Below are 16,900 nucleotides of genomic sequence, written 5' to 3'. Positions count from 1 at the left end.
ATAGCTGCCTACTCGGCAGAGCAGCCTTTGCACCCCGTTTCCCGAACAATTATGCCTGGTGGCGGGGTGTTCGTCGCGCCATATTAGTATGGCGCTGGGCGACAAGTCACGTCCTGATGCCCTGTACTATTACAGCACAGGTCGGGAAGCGGTTAAAACGGCCAACAATGAGGGGACAACACAAAGTACAGTAATAGAAAACAACAACACTGGACAATAACTCTGTAATCAACATAAAAACCATTAACTAACCAAATAAATAACATTATACTGTACTTAACTGTCACTAACTAACCAACTATATAATTTGCATAAATATAATTAACAAACAAATTGATATGTAAATCGACAGGGCTTAAACAGATACTACACACAATGCACTAATAGCAGCTTAGTCTGAATAGGGAGTAATTTTCATATTATTTTTTTCCTAACCGTACTCATTAAATTTAAAACCCTGCTAAACAAGATTCAGCAGGAGAAGAAAAAAAACATGCAGGAGATCCAGAAGCAGCAGCGGCAGCTGGCAAATAAGGTGAAGGAGATCCATGCGCAGCAGCGGAAGCTTGCACAGAAGGAACAGCAGTTTCATGCGCTGCAACAAAATCAGATGCAGGAGTTGTGTGACCTGCATGAGCTACTTAAAAAGTTGCTATAGAGCCATGTTTGGCTCCAACTGTTGAATAAAAAGTTTTTGCAGTTAAAACGTGTGCGTACTTTTTTAATACTGTTATGTTTCTATGTTATTTTAAATGATAAAGTTGCAGTAAGGCCCCTTTAGTCCATGGCAAACTCACCATGATCAGGACAGACAGCAGCATCAGCAGGTAATGGTAATGGTGGAGTAAAAGGCCTACACATAACTCAGCATGATCAGGACAGACAGCAGCAGGTTCTTTATTTGCAGCAGGAATGTGTTCCCAGGAATGCGCTCCCACCAGACCGGGGCAAAACACCACAAATAAACTTAGACACCTCTGAGAGAAGCAGGTTTTTTGTCTAGAGTGGGAATGTGCTTCCATGCATAGAAAATGCAATATTTTCCATTGAAATAGTTTTTTTCCTAAGGTATTTTAACTTTGTAGAGCCCACAATAAATTTGTACAAATTTAGCTCCACACACCGCCTGCAGGTCTGCTCTCATTTTCCATATCGGGCACATCGAGTCTGAAACAGAACACTGTAGTAACGCAGCCTGCCGTGCTGTGTGCTGATTGTTCCAAGCCAGAGGGCAGCAGGACTGTCGTGGTTTAGCATTGCAGCGGCTCCCTCATCCTCCTTTTGTCTTTAGTTTTCGGGGATCCCTGGAGTTGTCTGTGACTGGGGGGAGGAGACCGAGGACGACATTCTCCTGGGCGATGAGTAGGAGTCAGGGTGCTCCACCGCTTCCAATTTAGTGCAAATGGGGGCCTTCATGCTCCAGTGTTTGAAGAGAGATCCCCGTATAAAAAGCATAAAGGGCAAGGACCAGTACTGGGTTGCAACGTACTTAGACCCCTGTAACAAACACAGAATGGCGGACATGTTACCTCCAGCCACATAATCGCAAGTTATTTTCTGTCAGGTGAATGCCTAATTTTTGGGGCCTGTACTCCCGTGGCCTATAATAACATTTTCCTAGGTTCCAGCAGGGCCCATTTTTGCGAGTTTCCCTTTAAGGCGCATAAAAATGTCCCATGATTAAAATACATATTTTTGTTGGAATTTTTGCCATTGATCCCCCTCTAGTATGTCACTGTCCATGTTGTGGGACTATTTTTGCACTTCTACTAAGTATTTAGTGACTGAAAATCTGACCTGAAGGTTTGTCAAGTTCGCCTGCCATTAAAGTGAATGGGGTTCGCCGCGAACTTGCGGTTCGCGGCCGATGTTCGTCCATCACTAGTGAGGAGGGTTCATGTGTCCCCACGTCCATTGGCCCATCTGTAGAGGGCTCACTTCTATGGGATGGCTCGTTCCTATTCAAGTGTATAGGAATAAGCCGTCCCACTAAAGTGAATGGGACCGCTTGTAATTACATCTGTTCACCGATGCGATGTCAACAGCGAGCAGGTAAACAATAAAGGGAAGGCTGTGCTAGCATGGCTGTCAGACCCCAACCAATCTGATATTGATGACTTATCCTGAGGATCTTGGAAAACCCCTTTAATAAATGTATTGAAGAGAATAGTGCCCAATACTGACTCCTGAGGTACTCAACTAGTGAACGTGACCCAATCTGAGTGTGTGCCGTTAATAACCACCCTCTGTTTTCTATCACTGAGCCACTTACTTATCCACATACACATATTTTCCCATAGTCCAAGCATTTTCATTTTATGTTCTAACATTTTACTGTATGTGTCACTGTATCAAATGCTTTGGAGAAGTCAAGATATATAACATCCATTGAGTCACACAAGTCCAACCTAGAACTTACCTACTCATAAAAACTGATCCCTCATAAACCTGTGCTGATACGACATTATACTGTACAATTATTTTCATTGAGATACTCCAGGAGAGCATCTCTTAGAAAACCAGTTTACCCTCAACAGATGTTAAACTTACGGGCCTATAGTTTCTGGGCCCCTTCAAGACATTTTTCACCTTCTTGACAGAGCCTATTTTTGTAAATCTGACATGTCACTTTATGTGGTAATAAATTTGGAATGCTTTTACTTTACTTACCAAAAAATTCAGAGAATGTTTATTCGTGACACTCTTGGTAAAGGTAAATTTCAGTCAATATGTTTTACCTTTAATTTTAGAAAAAAATTAAAAAATTATTGAAATTTTTAAAATAATTCACTGTTTTCTAAATTTGAATTTCTCTGTTTTTAAGACAGATAGTGATACCTTATAGAAACAATTTTTAAAATTTTTAAGAGCATTTCTAAAATCCACTTTTTCAAGGACCAATTCAGTTTTGAAATCACTTTGAGGGTCTGACATAGCAGAAACCACCCATAAATGACCTCATTTTAGAAGCTATACCCCTCTAGGGATGAGCGGACCCTTGGATGTTTGGGTTCGACGGGTTCAGCCGAATTTTGTTTCAAAGTTCGGTTCGGATCCCTAACTTGACCCGAACTTGACCCAGAACCACATTGAAGTCAATGGCGACCCAAACTTTGGGGCTGAATAATGGCTGTAAAAAAGTCAGAGAAAGGGCTAGAGGGCTGCAAAAGGAACCAAAATGGGGGTAAGAGCAGTACAATTGCCCTGCAAACCAGTTTGGAAAGGGAAATGACTTAAAGTAACATAAAATACATAAGAATGAAAAATAATAATCTTGAACCAGGAGGTAAAGGTCCAAGTGGAGTAGGAAGTTGATGTGGCTATATAGGTGGAAGAGGCGGAAGAGGAAGCCAACACTATTTCTTTTTTCTTTCATTCTTTTATTTATTTGTCTGTTAATTCTGTTTGTGACCTATAGCCATTTTTTGGAGTGTGGCAAGTATCCTTCTCTACTATGCCAATATAAGAAATAATAATCTTGAGCCAGGAGGTAGAGGTCTGAGTGGAGGAGGAGGTGGACTTGGTGGTGTAGGTGGAAGAGGGGGAGGAGGCAGAGAAGGTAGCCAACATTTCTTTCTTTCTAACTGGCAGAGAACGCACAAACTGCGATGGAGTATAACAATGGCTGGGTGAGGCCGGTATACTTCTCTACTTGTCACGGCCACGGTTTTGGCCGTGACTCCTTGGGAGCCGCATACAGTTTCCCGCGGTTTGGGTTGTTGTTTCAACCGCAGCTTGAGGCTTGATGTTGTTTGCCTCAAGTGCGGTTGCCGCGGACAACAGGTATGTGTGCGGTCCCTTTGGAGTTTGTGTGTGTTTGTATGCACTGTCGTTTGTCTGTGTGCACTCTGTGTAGTGTGTGGTGTGCACGGACACCTTTCCTGCACTGTGGTTGTCCGTGGCAACGTTTGTCGTTGTGTACATGTGGTGGCAGTGTCCCGGCCTTGGGGCTGACTCCCAGGACACGGTTGCCACCCATGTCGTTGCATGCGGCAACAACCACAGTGTGTTTGTTGTGTTGGACACTTCCCCTTTAAGTTGGTGTTTTCCCTTTCCTGTGGTGCTGGAAGGGTTAACTCCCTTCCCAGTGTGTGTGATGTCACTGGGTGTGTCTGACCGTTGGGTGTGGCCTCTTAGGCCTATAAAGCCTCTCACTTTGGCATGGCTCAGTAGGTTGCTTCAGTCATCCTTTGCTGTTGCAGCCTCCTGTGATTTCCATCTTCTTGTAAGGGCCACCCTTCCGGTCATAAGTTCTAATACCGTGATGTGTTGTTGATGTCTTGTGTCTTTGGTTTTTGTGCAGCTATGGATGTCCTGGTCCCTGTGTGTCTTCATGTGTGTGCTGTTTACCTTTGTCTGTGTGGACAGCCTTTCCTTAGCACGGGCTCCAGTCAGCAAGGCTGAGACAGGTTTGTGTGGAACTGTTTGGTTCACCTGTCTTATCCATAGTCCTGTTTATGTACCCCCTTCTTCATGCTGCTTGGCCAGTGAGACTCCTGCTCCTCCGTGCCTAGGAGGAGTGGGCTGTCTTACACTGCTCCTTAGCCCAGGGACCGGTCGGAGGGTAAGTCAGGGATCCGAGGTTCCTGCGCATAGGTCCTCCTACCATCAAGGTCGGCCCATGCAGGTAGGAGACAGGGTCAGCGTTAGGGACGCAACAGGAGGTGACCTGCTCCCTAATTCTGTGTTCCTGGCCAGTAGCGACTAAACATCTTCCATCACCGCACGGCTGAGGATTTCCCCCATCCTCAGCCGTGACACTACTCTGCCCAAGGTATGGACAAGCCCTGTGGGATCCATGCCTCATTTTAATGAATGTGAGCTTGCCCACGTTGGCTGTGGACAGGCTAATGCGCCTGTCCGTGATCACACCCCCTGCTGTGCTAAACACATGTTCAGACAACGCACTTGCCGCAGGGCAGAGCAACACCTCCAAGCAAGCTCAGGCCATGTGTCCAATTTGGAGACCCAGAAGTTAAATGGGGCAGACACATCAGTCAGTATGTGCAGACGTGTGTGCTAGTGTTGGACGTGAATATTCGAATAACGAATATTAATCGCGAATATCGCCACTTCGAGAATTTGCGAATATTTAGAATATAGTGATATATCCTCGTAATTTCGAATATTCTAATTTTTTTTTCATCAGTAACCTCCCTTCTTGCTTGTGGGCCAATGAGAAGGCTACAATGTCTTTGTCTGAGCTTAGCAACATCCCTAGCAACCAATAGGAAAGTTAGCTACCCCTTACTCTATAAGAACCTCCCCAGCAGCCCTTGTATGCAGTATTTTGCAGATCTGAGAGAGACAGCAGTGTTATTGCTGTGCTCTCTGCTTTCTTGTGTCATTACACTAGATAGTTAGCTAGCTTATATATACATATATTCACAATACTTAGTGCACCAATCACTAATAAGTAGTCAGACCTGTTAAAATGTGAAGTTGCATGTATTGCGCCAAAATATTTGTATCATTAGTGCTGATTTCGCAATCACAAATATATTGGAGCACTCTATTTTTAAATAAAGCTATTGTAATGTTCTGCCGTGCCAACCATTTTTTACAGTCTCAGGAAACTTTTAGCAGCTTGAAGACCCACTCCTGTATTTCGCTCGCATTACGCGAATATATCATTGCCGATTTTTCGCGATCAAGAAAATAATCTTGAATTCGCGAATATATGACGAATATTCTACCAAATATTCACAAAATATAGTGAATTCGAATATTGCCGCTGCCGCTCATCACTAGTGTGTGCACTTACTCTTCCACCATGTTGCTAAAATGCTGCCTCCTGCTAAGACGGTTCATATCAGATGGTGGCTTGCTGACTAAGCTTTTCCACATTTTGGCCATGCTAACCCTCCCTTCTGAGGTGCTGGCAGTGCCCCAGCTGTGTTAGTGACTTCCTTCTCCTCCGCCTCATGCTTCCACTGAGCCCCCGCTGTCAGGTGGGAATGCCGTCAGTAGTGAGCCTACCAGAGTGAGCTTGAACTCTTGCATCTTCCGATCATGCTCCAGTGATGGAAGTAAGGATGGCACATTGTCCTTTTTCCGGGGATACAGCAGGGTGGCCACCCAGTAATCAGTGCTGGTAACAATGAGGGCAGCTCGGTGATCGTTGCGCAGGCACTGCAGCATGTAGTCACTCATGTGTGCCAGGCTGTCCAGAGGCAACGACAAGCTATCCTCGGTGGGGGTGTATTGTCTGTGTCCTCTGTATCCCCCCAGCCACACTCCATTGATGCCCGTGAACTCATTTGGGTTCCACCCTGCCGTGAACTCAGTTCCTCCTCCTCCTCGTCATAATCATCATCATCCTCCTCATCCTCCAAATCTGTGCCCTGGATGGACAATTGTATACCTGGCCGCTGTTGGTGCAGGAACCCACCCTTCGAACCACATGTGGACGACTGGCCTGATAACCGTGGGAGTGATGCCTGTTCATCCTCATTTTCCTCCTATGCCACACCCTTATCCATCATTGCCTGAAGCGTTTTTTTTAAGGAGGCATAGAAGTGGGATAGTAATAATAATGATGATGGGTTCATCGGCGCTGGCCATATTGGTGGAGTACTTAAAACAACACAACAAGGCACACACGTCCCGCATGGAGGCCCACTCATTGGTGGTGAAGTGGTGCTGTTCCGCAGAGCGACTCACCCATGTGTGCTGCACCTGAAACTCCACTATTGCTTGCTGCTGCTCGCACAGTCTCTTCAGCATGTGCAAGGTGGAGTTCCACCTTGTGGGTATGTCGCATCGTGGGCGGGAAGACAGAAGTTACACTGCAGCACAGACAGGAAAGAAGCAGCAGTGTGAGAACGCCGAAAGCTCACACAGACGGCCCGCACTTTCTACAACAGCTCTGATATCTCAGGGAAATACTTCAGGAACCTTTGCACCACAAGGCAAGGGATGTGCGTCAAACTGGCTAGGCCCAGAGCTGCTATGAGATTTCACCCGTTATCGCACACAACCAGGCTGGGCTTGAGGCTCAGTGGCAGCGGCACCAACCACTCATTGGTCTGTTCTTCCATGTCCATTTACAGCTCCTGCATGGTGTGGGTTTTTTCCACCAAACAGGGGAGTTCCAGAACTACCTGCTGTCTTTTCCCCATGGCTATTGCAGGCGTTAGGCTGACTGGATGAGAAGGCGGCAGAGAAAGATGAGGAGGCGGCAGAGGAGGAAGCGGAGGATAGTGTTGAGCGCGAATATTCGATTAGCGAATTTTAATCTCGAATATCAGCACTTAGCTAATTCACGAATATTTCGAATATAGTGCTATATATTCGCTAATTCTAATATTAATTTTTTTTTTAAAGTTGTTCCCACTTCCCAAAAGCAGTTCTTCTAACATGTCCGAGGGACTCCGTGCTCCTTGCCCGCTCCAGTCAGTGCCCGTTGGCGCGTCTGCCGAGTGCTGACTTCCCGTGCACATGGAGAGTCCCCATCATCATGGGAACGCCTCCATGCTAGAATGTACTGTCCGATGTGAGAATCACGGTCATCTAGACCACGCTCAAAGTTGGATGCGCAATGCGAGTAAAATTACGCATTGAACATCCAACTTAATTTGTGTATAGGCAACCTTCCTAATGGTTGGCTTGCTAGAATTAATGAATATAGAGAATATAGTGCTATATTCGTATTCGTCATATTCGTTAATTCTTTGATAGCCAAACAATAAAGAAGTTGGATGTGCAATCCGAGTAATATTACTTAATCTTCTCGCATTGCGCATCCAACTTAGAGCGGGGTATAGCCAACTTTCCTAATGGTTGGTTTGCTAGAATTAACGAAGAAAACGAATATAGCGCTATATTCTCTATATTTGTTAATTCTAGCAAGCCAATAGGAAAGTTGCCTATGGACAGCTCTAAGTTGGATTTGCAATGCGAGAATATTACTTTGCCTATTTTGCAATAAATAGAATAATGACTCAGTATTCTATTTATTGCAAAAAATAAGCAAAGTAATATTCTCGCATTGCGATTTGCGCATCCAACTTAGAGCGGGGTATAGCCAACTTTCCTATTGGTTGGGTTGCTAGAATTAACGAAGATAACGAATATAGCGCTGTATTCTTTATATTCGTTAATTCTAGCAAGCCAATAGGAAAGTTGCCTATGGACAGCTCTAAGCTGGATTCGCAATTCGAGAATATTACTTTGCCTATTTTTTGCAATAAATAGAATACTGAGTCATTATTCTATTTATTGCAAAAAATAGGCAAAGTAATATTCTCGCATTGCGAATCCAACTTAGAGCTGTCCATAGGCAACTTTCCTGTTGGCTTGCTAGAATTAACGAATATAGAGAATATAACGCTATATTCGTTATCTTCATTATTTGTATTTTACGAATATTCGCTATATTGCTATATAGTCTTGTTTTAGAATATGACAAATATTCTAAAAAACTAAGTTATAGCAATATAGCATATATATTAGTTATTTAGAATATTCGTTTTTTTCCCCAATGTGTACTATTATTACACTTTGGCATATTCCACCCCGACAAGCGTCCCTGTCACCATGGGAACGCCTGTGGGCTAGAATATACCATCAAGTCTGAGTTTTGACGATCTCAGGGAAAACTCAGGGAGGTACATACTGGATAAGGAGATACTTCCTTTTTCTCTCTAGTGTTTGGTGGATGGACAGCTGAACGCTTCCATAGGACAGTGTGGAGATGCTTGATAAAACAGCATCAGTGGTGATGCTGTCACATCCTCTCTTTGCGGGGTGCCAAGTGGCCCTGTGGCTCCAGAGGGGAAGGAAGAGGCCGAGACCACAGCAGAAGAGGGAGCAGGAGGAGCCTCGGATCTTTGTGGTTTTTGCAGGTGGTCATGCAGGTGGTGCATAGGTTTAGAACAATTACAGTTGCAAGAAACAGTATGTGAACCCTTTGGAATAATATGGATTTCTGCACAAATTTGTTATAAAATGTGATCTGATCTTTATCTAAGTCAAAACAATTGACAATCACAGTCTACTTAAACTAATAACACACAAAGAATTAAATGTTACCATGTTTTTATTGAACACAACATGTAAACATTCACAGTGCAGGTGGAAAAAGTATGTGAACCCCTAGACTAATGACATGTCCAAGAGCTAATTGGAGTGAGGTGTCAGCCAACTGGAGTCCAGTCAATGAGATGAGATTGGAGGTGTTGGTTACAGCTGCCCTGCCCTATAAAAAACACACACCACTTCTGGGTTTGCTTTTCACAAGAAGCATTGCCTGATATGAATGATGCCTCGCACAAAATAGCTCTCAGAAGACCTATGATTAAGAATTGTTGACTTGCATAAAGCTGGAAATGGTTATAAAAGTATCTCCAAAAGCCTTGCTGTTCATCAGTCCACGGTAAGACAAATTGTCTATAAATGGAGAAAGTTCAGCACTGCTTCTACTCTCCCTAGGAGTGGCTATCCTGTAAAGATGACTGCAAGAGCACAGCACAGACTGCTCAATGAGGTGAAGAAGAATCCTAGAGTGTCAGCTAAAGACTTACAAAAGTCTCTGGCATATGCTAACATCCCTGTTAGCGAATCTACGATACGTAAAACACTAAACAAGAATGGATTTCATGGGAGGATACCACAGAGGAATCCACTGCTGTCCAAAAAAAACATTGCTGCACATTTGTAAGCCGTGTACCGGGGTGGGCTCCCCAGGATACAGTGAAGTCACAGTCAAGGAAAGCGACACTGACACCAGCTTAATATGCAAGAACAGAAACTTTCCTTTGGCAAAAGTAATAACACAAGTATAATCGCAACAATACAAACATGCACAGAAAATGCTATACCCCGGACCCACAGTCACTGTCCCTGCCCACTGGACAGGCCTAGCTGATGGCGGACACAGCAGAGCCTGCAAAGTCAATACTGCGCCGCAGAACAGTTCTGTACAACCTGGCAATCACACAACCCTAACTATCTATCTAGTTTCAGGCCTAGGCTTAGTCTCTGTTGCTTTAGGCGCCACTAGTATAAAGCAAGGAGTAAACGTATGTACTGACCTGCGTCCGTTCTGGGCCCTAGGATGCCGCTTACCCGGGATGGCCACCAAGCTCTCAGCAACCGTAGCTGCAAAATAGTGGCCTCTTGTGCCCAGAATGCCAAATGACAGCTCCAATACAATCTAGGCATAAACATTATGCAGGCAGAGCTTTTCCACAACCTCACACGTTTACAGTTTGCACAAGAGCACCTGGATGTTCCACAGCAGTACTGGAAAAATATTCTGTGGACAGATGAAACCAAAGTTGCGTTGTTTGGAAGAAACACACAACACTATGTGGGGAGAAAAAGAGGCACAGCACACCAACATCAAAACCTCATCCCAACTGTGAAGTATGGTGGTGGGGGGATCATGGTTTGGGGCTGCTTTGCTGCGTCAGGGCCTGGACGGATTGCTATCATCGAAGGAAAAATGAATTCCCAAGTTTATCAAGATATTTTTCAGGAGAACTTAAGGCCATCTGTCCACCAGCTGATGCTCAACAGAAGATGGCTGTTGCAACAGGACAACGACCCAAAGCATAGAAGTAAATAAACAACAGAATGGCTTAAACAGAAGAAAATACGCCTTCTGGAGTGGCCCAGTCAGAGTCCTGACCTCAACCTGATTGAGATGCTGTGGCATGACCTCAAGAAAGCGATTCACACCAGACATCCCAAGAATATTGCTGAACTGAAACAGTTCTGTAAAGAGGAATGTTCAAGAATTACTCCTGACCATTGTGCACGTCTGATCTGCAACTACAGGAAACGTTTGGTTGAAGTTATTGCTGCCAAAGGAGGTTAAACCAGTTATTAAATCAAAGGGTTCACATACTTTTTCCACCTGCACTGTGAATGTTTACATGGTGTGTTCAATAAAAACATGGTAACATTTAATTCTTTGTGTGTTATTAGTTTAAGCAGACTGTGATTGTCTATTGTTGTGACTTAGATGAAGATCAGATCACATTTTATGACCAATTTGTGCAGAAATCCATATAATTCCAAAGGGTTCACATACTTTTTCTTGCAACTGTATGCCTTTCCTCATGCACAGCATGCAAACCATCTGTGTCTTGTTGTGAGCACATTGTCTGAAGAACTTCCAAGTCAGGGAACTCCTTTGGGTACCATGTCACATTTGAAGGCACACTAAGGTACCCCTTCAGTAGAAACTCCCAAAAAGTGACCTAATTTTGAAAACTGCACCCCTCAAGGAGGGGTGTACTGACCACTTTGAATCCACATGCGTTTCATAGAATTTAGAAACACTTGGCTGTGAAAATGATAATCTCAATTTCTTCCAATAAAATGTTGCATAAGCCCCCCATATTTCATTTTCCCAAAGTGTAAACGGAGGAAAAGCACCCAAAATTTTGTTAAGCATTATCTCCTGAACAAGGCAACACCCCATTTGTAGTCATAAATTGCTGTTTGGGCATTTGGCAAAGATCAGAAGAGGAGGAGCTCTATATGGTTTTTGGAGGGTAGATTTTGGTGGAATGGTTTACAGGGGCGCCATGTTGCTATTGATCAGCCTCTGGAGACCAGTATAGCCATTTTCTAACAACCATACATTTTATTTTTCTCTCAATCAAGCTTTGTCATTCTATTTTAGGGTATATACGACTTTTCTTTTTATTTAGCTTTTTGGGAAACAGGTTAAAGAAAAGTACAATTACAAGGATTCCAATATTTTTTAGGTTTTGCCACTTTTACACAAAGCATTTGTTGAAAAAAATCCTGTTTCTGTGTCAGCATTTTCTGAAAGACATATTTTAATTGTATTTTTTCTGCCGATTGTCTTGTGTGGGGGCTCATTTTTTGTGGGATGAGTTGACGTTTTCATTGGTACCATTTTGGGGGACATAGTACTTTTTCGCTCGCTATTATACTTTTTGTAAGGCAAGGTGTGAGATGAGGTGATGTATTCAGTGGTATCAGTTTGGGGTACATAGTACTTATTGATTGCTCGCTGCTACAGTTTTTGAAAGGCAAAGTGAACACAGTGGTGTTTTTATAAATTTTTTATGGTGTTCATCTTATGGAGTAGATCATGTGATATTTTTAAAGAGCCAGTCATTACAGATGCGGTGACACCTAATATGTGTATTTGTTCTTTATTGTATGTGGCTTGGTTAGGGGAAAGGGCACTTTTCTTTTTGCTTGAAACTTATTTTTATTTTTTTTAAACACTCTTTCTTTACTTTTTATTTTTGTCCCCCTGCGTGGGTCTGATCCCCACTACAATGCACTACAAATACATTGTAAATTGTAATGCATTGCCTGTCAGTATAATACACTGACAGATTGCCTATAAGACCCAATCACTATCTTATCCTTCCTTAAGGTAGTAACCCTCCCCCCAGTCCTTAGTTTAAACACTCCTCTAACCTTCTAGCCATCTCTTCCCCCAAAACAGCTGTACCTTCCCTATCAAGGTGCAGCCCATCCATACGGAAAAGATTGTAGCCGACGGAGAAGTCAGCCCAGTCTCCAGAAAACCCCTCCTTTCTACATTAGTTTTTGAGTCAATTGTTTACGTCTCTAATCACCCGCTATCTTTCTGGTGTGACTCGTGGTATAGGTAGTATTTCAGAAAAGCCAAGTTTACAAACTTGTTAGGGTGTGTCAGATCAGAGTTGGCCTCTCTGGCACTCTTCCCTTCCTGCTTCTCCATACTACCACCCCCCCTCATGTCTACTCCATTGAGTGTCTGCGCAGTGAGCAGCAAACCCCTTTCTATATTGTCAAGGTATCTCAGCATTGCAATTCGTTCATTTAAATACATGGGGTTCCAAACCTGTAATATGATCACATTTTGCACAGCAATATGTACCCTAAAACAACTGTTACAGGACTGATATGAGGGTTTGAGAATCTGAGCATCTAATATGGCAGTTTGATTTGAGGATATGATTTGAGGTCTGATATGGGGATCTTATCTGAAAGGAAGGGGGGGTTAGTATAGTCACACAATATAATATGGTATTTTTGTACTGGTGCACATTATAAGAGGACATTTTTCTACTAGCGCACATTGTAAGGAGAATTATTACTACTGGGGGACTACGGAGAATGTGATTACTAGTATGGGCACTATGGAGGCATTATTAGTTCTGGGGCACAATAGGGACATTATTACTATCAGGGGCACCATTAACACTGAGTGCACTGTGGCAGATTATTTCTATTAGTCTGACTTTGGGGGGCACTATTACTGTGGGGGGCGTCCTGGCACAGTGTCAGCTTAGAGCAATTATTTTTGGGGGACATTATGGATACATGGTGAAAACATTCTAGGGCATACCACTTTGCCGTAATCCGTCAACATGTTTCAACTGTTATGGAGTAAGACTGAGTAAGACTCTCCAGAGAAATGGGAGGCCCACAGAGCTAAATTTCAAGTGGCAAAGGAAAGAGTCTGAATACTTATGTTCATTTTAGTTTTTCTTTTTTAGTAAATTTTCAAAATTTCAAAAATTCTGTTTTCACTTTTTAATTTGTGGGCCATTGAGTGCAGATTAATGGGGAAAACTTGATTTATTTATTGTTTTTATTTTAGCACATGGCTTCAATGCGCCTGCGTCGATGACGTCATCGCATACACCCGGAAGAGAAGACGCCGGCGTCTTCTCTTCCGGGTGTATGCGATGACGTCATCGACGCAGGCGCATTGAGGATGGAGCGGTCGAGTAGAGCGGCCGCCTCTCAGTGCGCCTGCGCCGATTGAAGCCAGGTACGGCGCAGGCGCGAGATTTCAAATTCTAACAGTGCCAGCAGAGAAGGATTCCCTTCCCTGGCCCTGTCAATCAGCATGCCGAGGGGGCGTCATTACCAACGGAGGATGCGGCTGCTACCAGCAAGTAGCCGCCCTACTTGCTGGTAGCAAGGTAATTACCATATTTTAAAAATCGTTTTTTAGCAAAATCTACTGAACCAAAATTATCAATTTGATTATGTATCATGAGATCGCACTATAGGGATTATTATTAAAGAAAAAAAAAAAAAACGGTTTAATGGGGTGACAGAAACCCTTTAATGAAAACCTGACTCAAAATACTCATACTGGGCCGAAGGTTCACCTTCCAACAAGGCAATGATTCAAGGAACACAGCCAAGACAACATAGGAGTGGCTTAGGGACAACTCTCCATCTCTGGAGAGACCTGAAAAAGGCTGTCCCCATCCAGGTAACATCTGCGCCGATTTCGCACCAGTAACCGACATGTGCACTTAATATCTCTGTGCCTCTGCCCACAGTGGGCAGAACACTATGCATGCCTAGGCGTTGATGCACGAATGGGATACAGCGAAATATGATGTCAGGGCTGATCGGAAGTTACTGAGGGACGGAGTTAGATGCTAGTAAGGCAGGGGAATCTGGGCACTTTCAGCATACTCTACACCTCTGGGCACTTGCAGTGGCTCATTAGCATATAATAAAAATGACTTTTTGGGCGATTTGGAGGATCTGGCTAAAACATAACTATATGTGACAAAAGTGGAAGGGTCTGAAGACTTTCCAAATGCATTTTTAAATAGATTTAAATCACTGCATTTTTGAACAGTTAGTAAATCAAAACTAAACATATACAGTATTCTACTATCAGACACCTTACTGCATTCAACCCTACTTTCTGATAAACTGCTTTAATTTGACTCCAGGGAATAATTTTTGACAACCATGCTTGCACCTAAATTTCTCACATAAGTTTTGTGCAGTAAATCCCTTTTCCTTTGACAAGGTTCCATAGTTTCATTGCTCTTACAGCAAAGATTCCCATTCTATGGTTGTATAGAAAATGTCTTTCCTCCATACCTAATGCACCCCTGCTATAGTTACAGTCATGGATAAAACAGATTGTTCTACCGACCTCAGAGTATTATGATCAGTAGGAGTCTTCTTTTATTAGTTTGGGGCAGTTGCTATGCAACTGTCTCACTTCTGATCCATTAGTGTGGGTCAGCTGATATCTCTGCTGCAGTCAGCCTCATTTGTAAAGGAGTTCCTGATTGGTTAGCCTCTCTTTTAAATATTTTTGGCCTCTCTAGCCATGGGTTGCCGGTGATAGCATCAGTTCTGGGCATTTGTATAGAGTAAATCCTTGTATATTTTTACTGTCTAGTTTCTGAGTCTTGAGATCTATAGTTGGTGTTATTTGGTTTGAGGGTCAGCATTCAGGGATAGATCTCAGGAAGGAGTTAGGGAACGCTAGAGTCAGGGTTAGTTATTGTCTGTTTGTTACCATTGGTTATCTTCATCTGCCTGCTTCATTATCTGTCTGTCATCATCAGCTGTCTACTTCCTTATCTATCTGATATCTCCTTCATCCCTTTGTGCCATCATCCTTTTGCCATAATTTGGTTTCTGTTATCTAATTGTGAGTTTCTACTTTTAGTATTTGTTTTAACTGTCAGTGCTATGTGCTTCATAATATTAGTCTTGGGACCTTTAGGTTGTTATACAGTTCAATCCTACTCTACGTCCTGGAGCTATCTGAGTACAAGGAGACAAGGTTAGTACCTAGGAATGGTGGCAGTTATAGGTGAAGTCACGTTATGTAGTCTTATGAACAACTGGCATCAGCACTTAATGGATACAAGAAGACCAGTGGATACTAATGGGCTACAGAGGTAAGGAGGGTCTGATATGATGTTAGCAGGATTACTATAAATAAAAACCTCTGATTTTGCTTATCTCCTGATAACAAAGTACTGGACTGGTACAGTAAGTATTCAGTCTGGAGTGAAAATCATAAACATTGACAATTTATGTAAGAATCTCAGGCAAGCTTTTGATATTAATATTGGGTTCTCCAGGAATGATTTAAAATGGCCGACAGCAACCTGCCCTAGAATGTGAGCACAACTGGTTGCCAAGACTGGCACAGCTGCCTGGGGGGTGAGGAGGCAGGAGTTCATTACACAGAACACTTTGGCACTGGCATATATTACATGTTGGTAAGTTTTCCTGTCAGACAGCTTAGTCATGATGGCATACCATAGGCAGGATTGCCTCATTACCATCTTTTGTACAGCAGTACAGTGTGTAGCGAGGTCCCAACCCCTCACCCCCCTAGGTGGCTCGGCCAGTGGTGGCAACCAGTCCGGCTCGCATTCTAGGACAAGTTGCTGGTGGCCATTTTAAATCCTTTCAGGAAAACCCTTTTAATGTCTAATGCTTTTCTCTTATTGATGGGGTATTCTATTGTGACATCATACTGTAATATCACAGCAGAGTGCATCTTGCTATTTATGATAGGTTTTATTATTTTATTTATTTATGATGCGCTCCTTTATAACATCACAATAGAGCACAATAAAGAGACATACCAAACAACATACCTGAATAGATATTAAGCCAAAATCTATTATCATCTCTGTTTATGACACTCAAAATATCGAAGGTTGAGAGTTGGCAGTTAATTTACCACATTTTATAAAAATGGAAAACAATTATTTGTGGGGTGAGATTGAAAAGAAAAGGCAATTTATTGGAGTTTTGTGTTTATGGTGTTCACTGTGCACTAAAAATGAAGTGACAAACATATTCTGTGGGTCAGTGTCAGTACAATTATTGAAAAGCCAAATTCTTATGTTTTACTACTTTAAAAAATAAAAACATTAAAACATTTTTATTTTGTATTGCCATATTCTAACAGGATGAGCTGTTGTTTTTATTGGTATTATATATATAACACTTTTTATAAAAAAAAACTTTTTTTTTTGCGGGGGGGACAAGGCAACACAAATATAATTTTTTTTTTCCATTGCAGCATTCATTGTGCAAGATAAATATTTTAAAAAGTAGTAGACAATTACAGATGCAGCAATACCAATTATTTTTTATTTATTGTTTTTTTTATGTGTATTATTTTAGT

This window comes from Bufo bufo, chromosome 3 (genome assembly GCF_905171765.1).
Source record: "Bufo bufo chromosome 3, aBufBuf1.1, whole genome shotgun sequence".
Taxonomy (NCBI): domain Eukaryota; kingdom Metazoa; phylum Chordata; class Amphibia; order Anura; family Bufonidae; genus Bufo; species Bufo bufo.
This window is presented reverse-complemented; position numbering follows the sequence as displayed.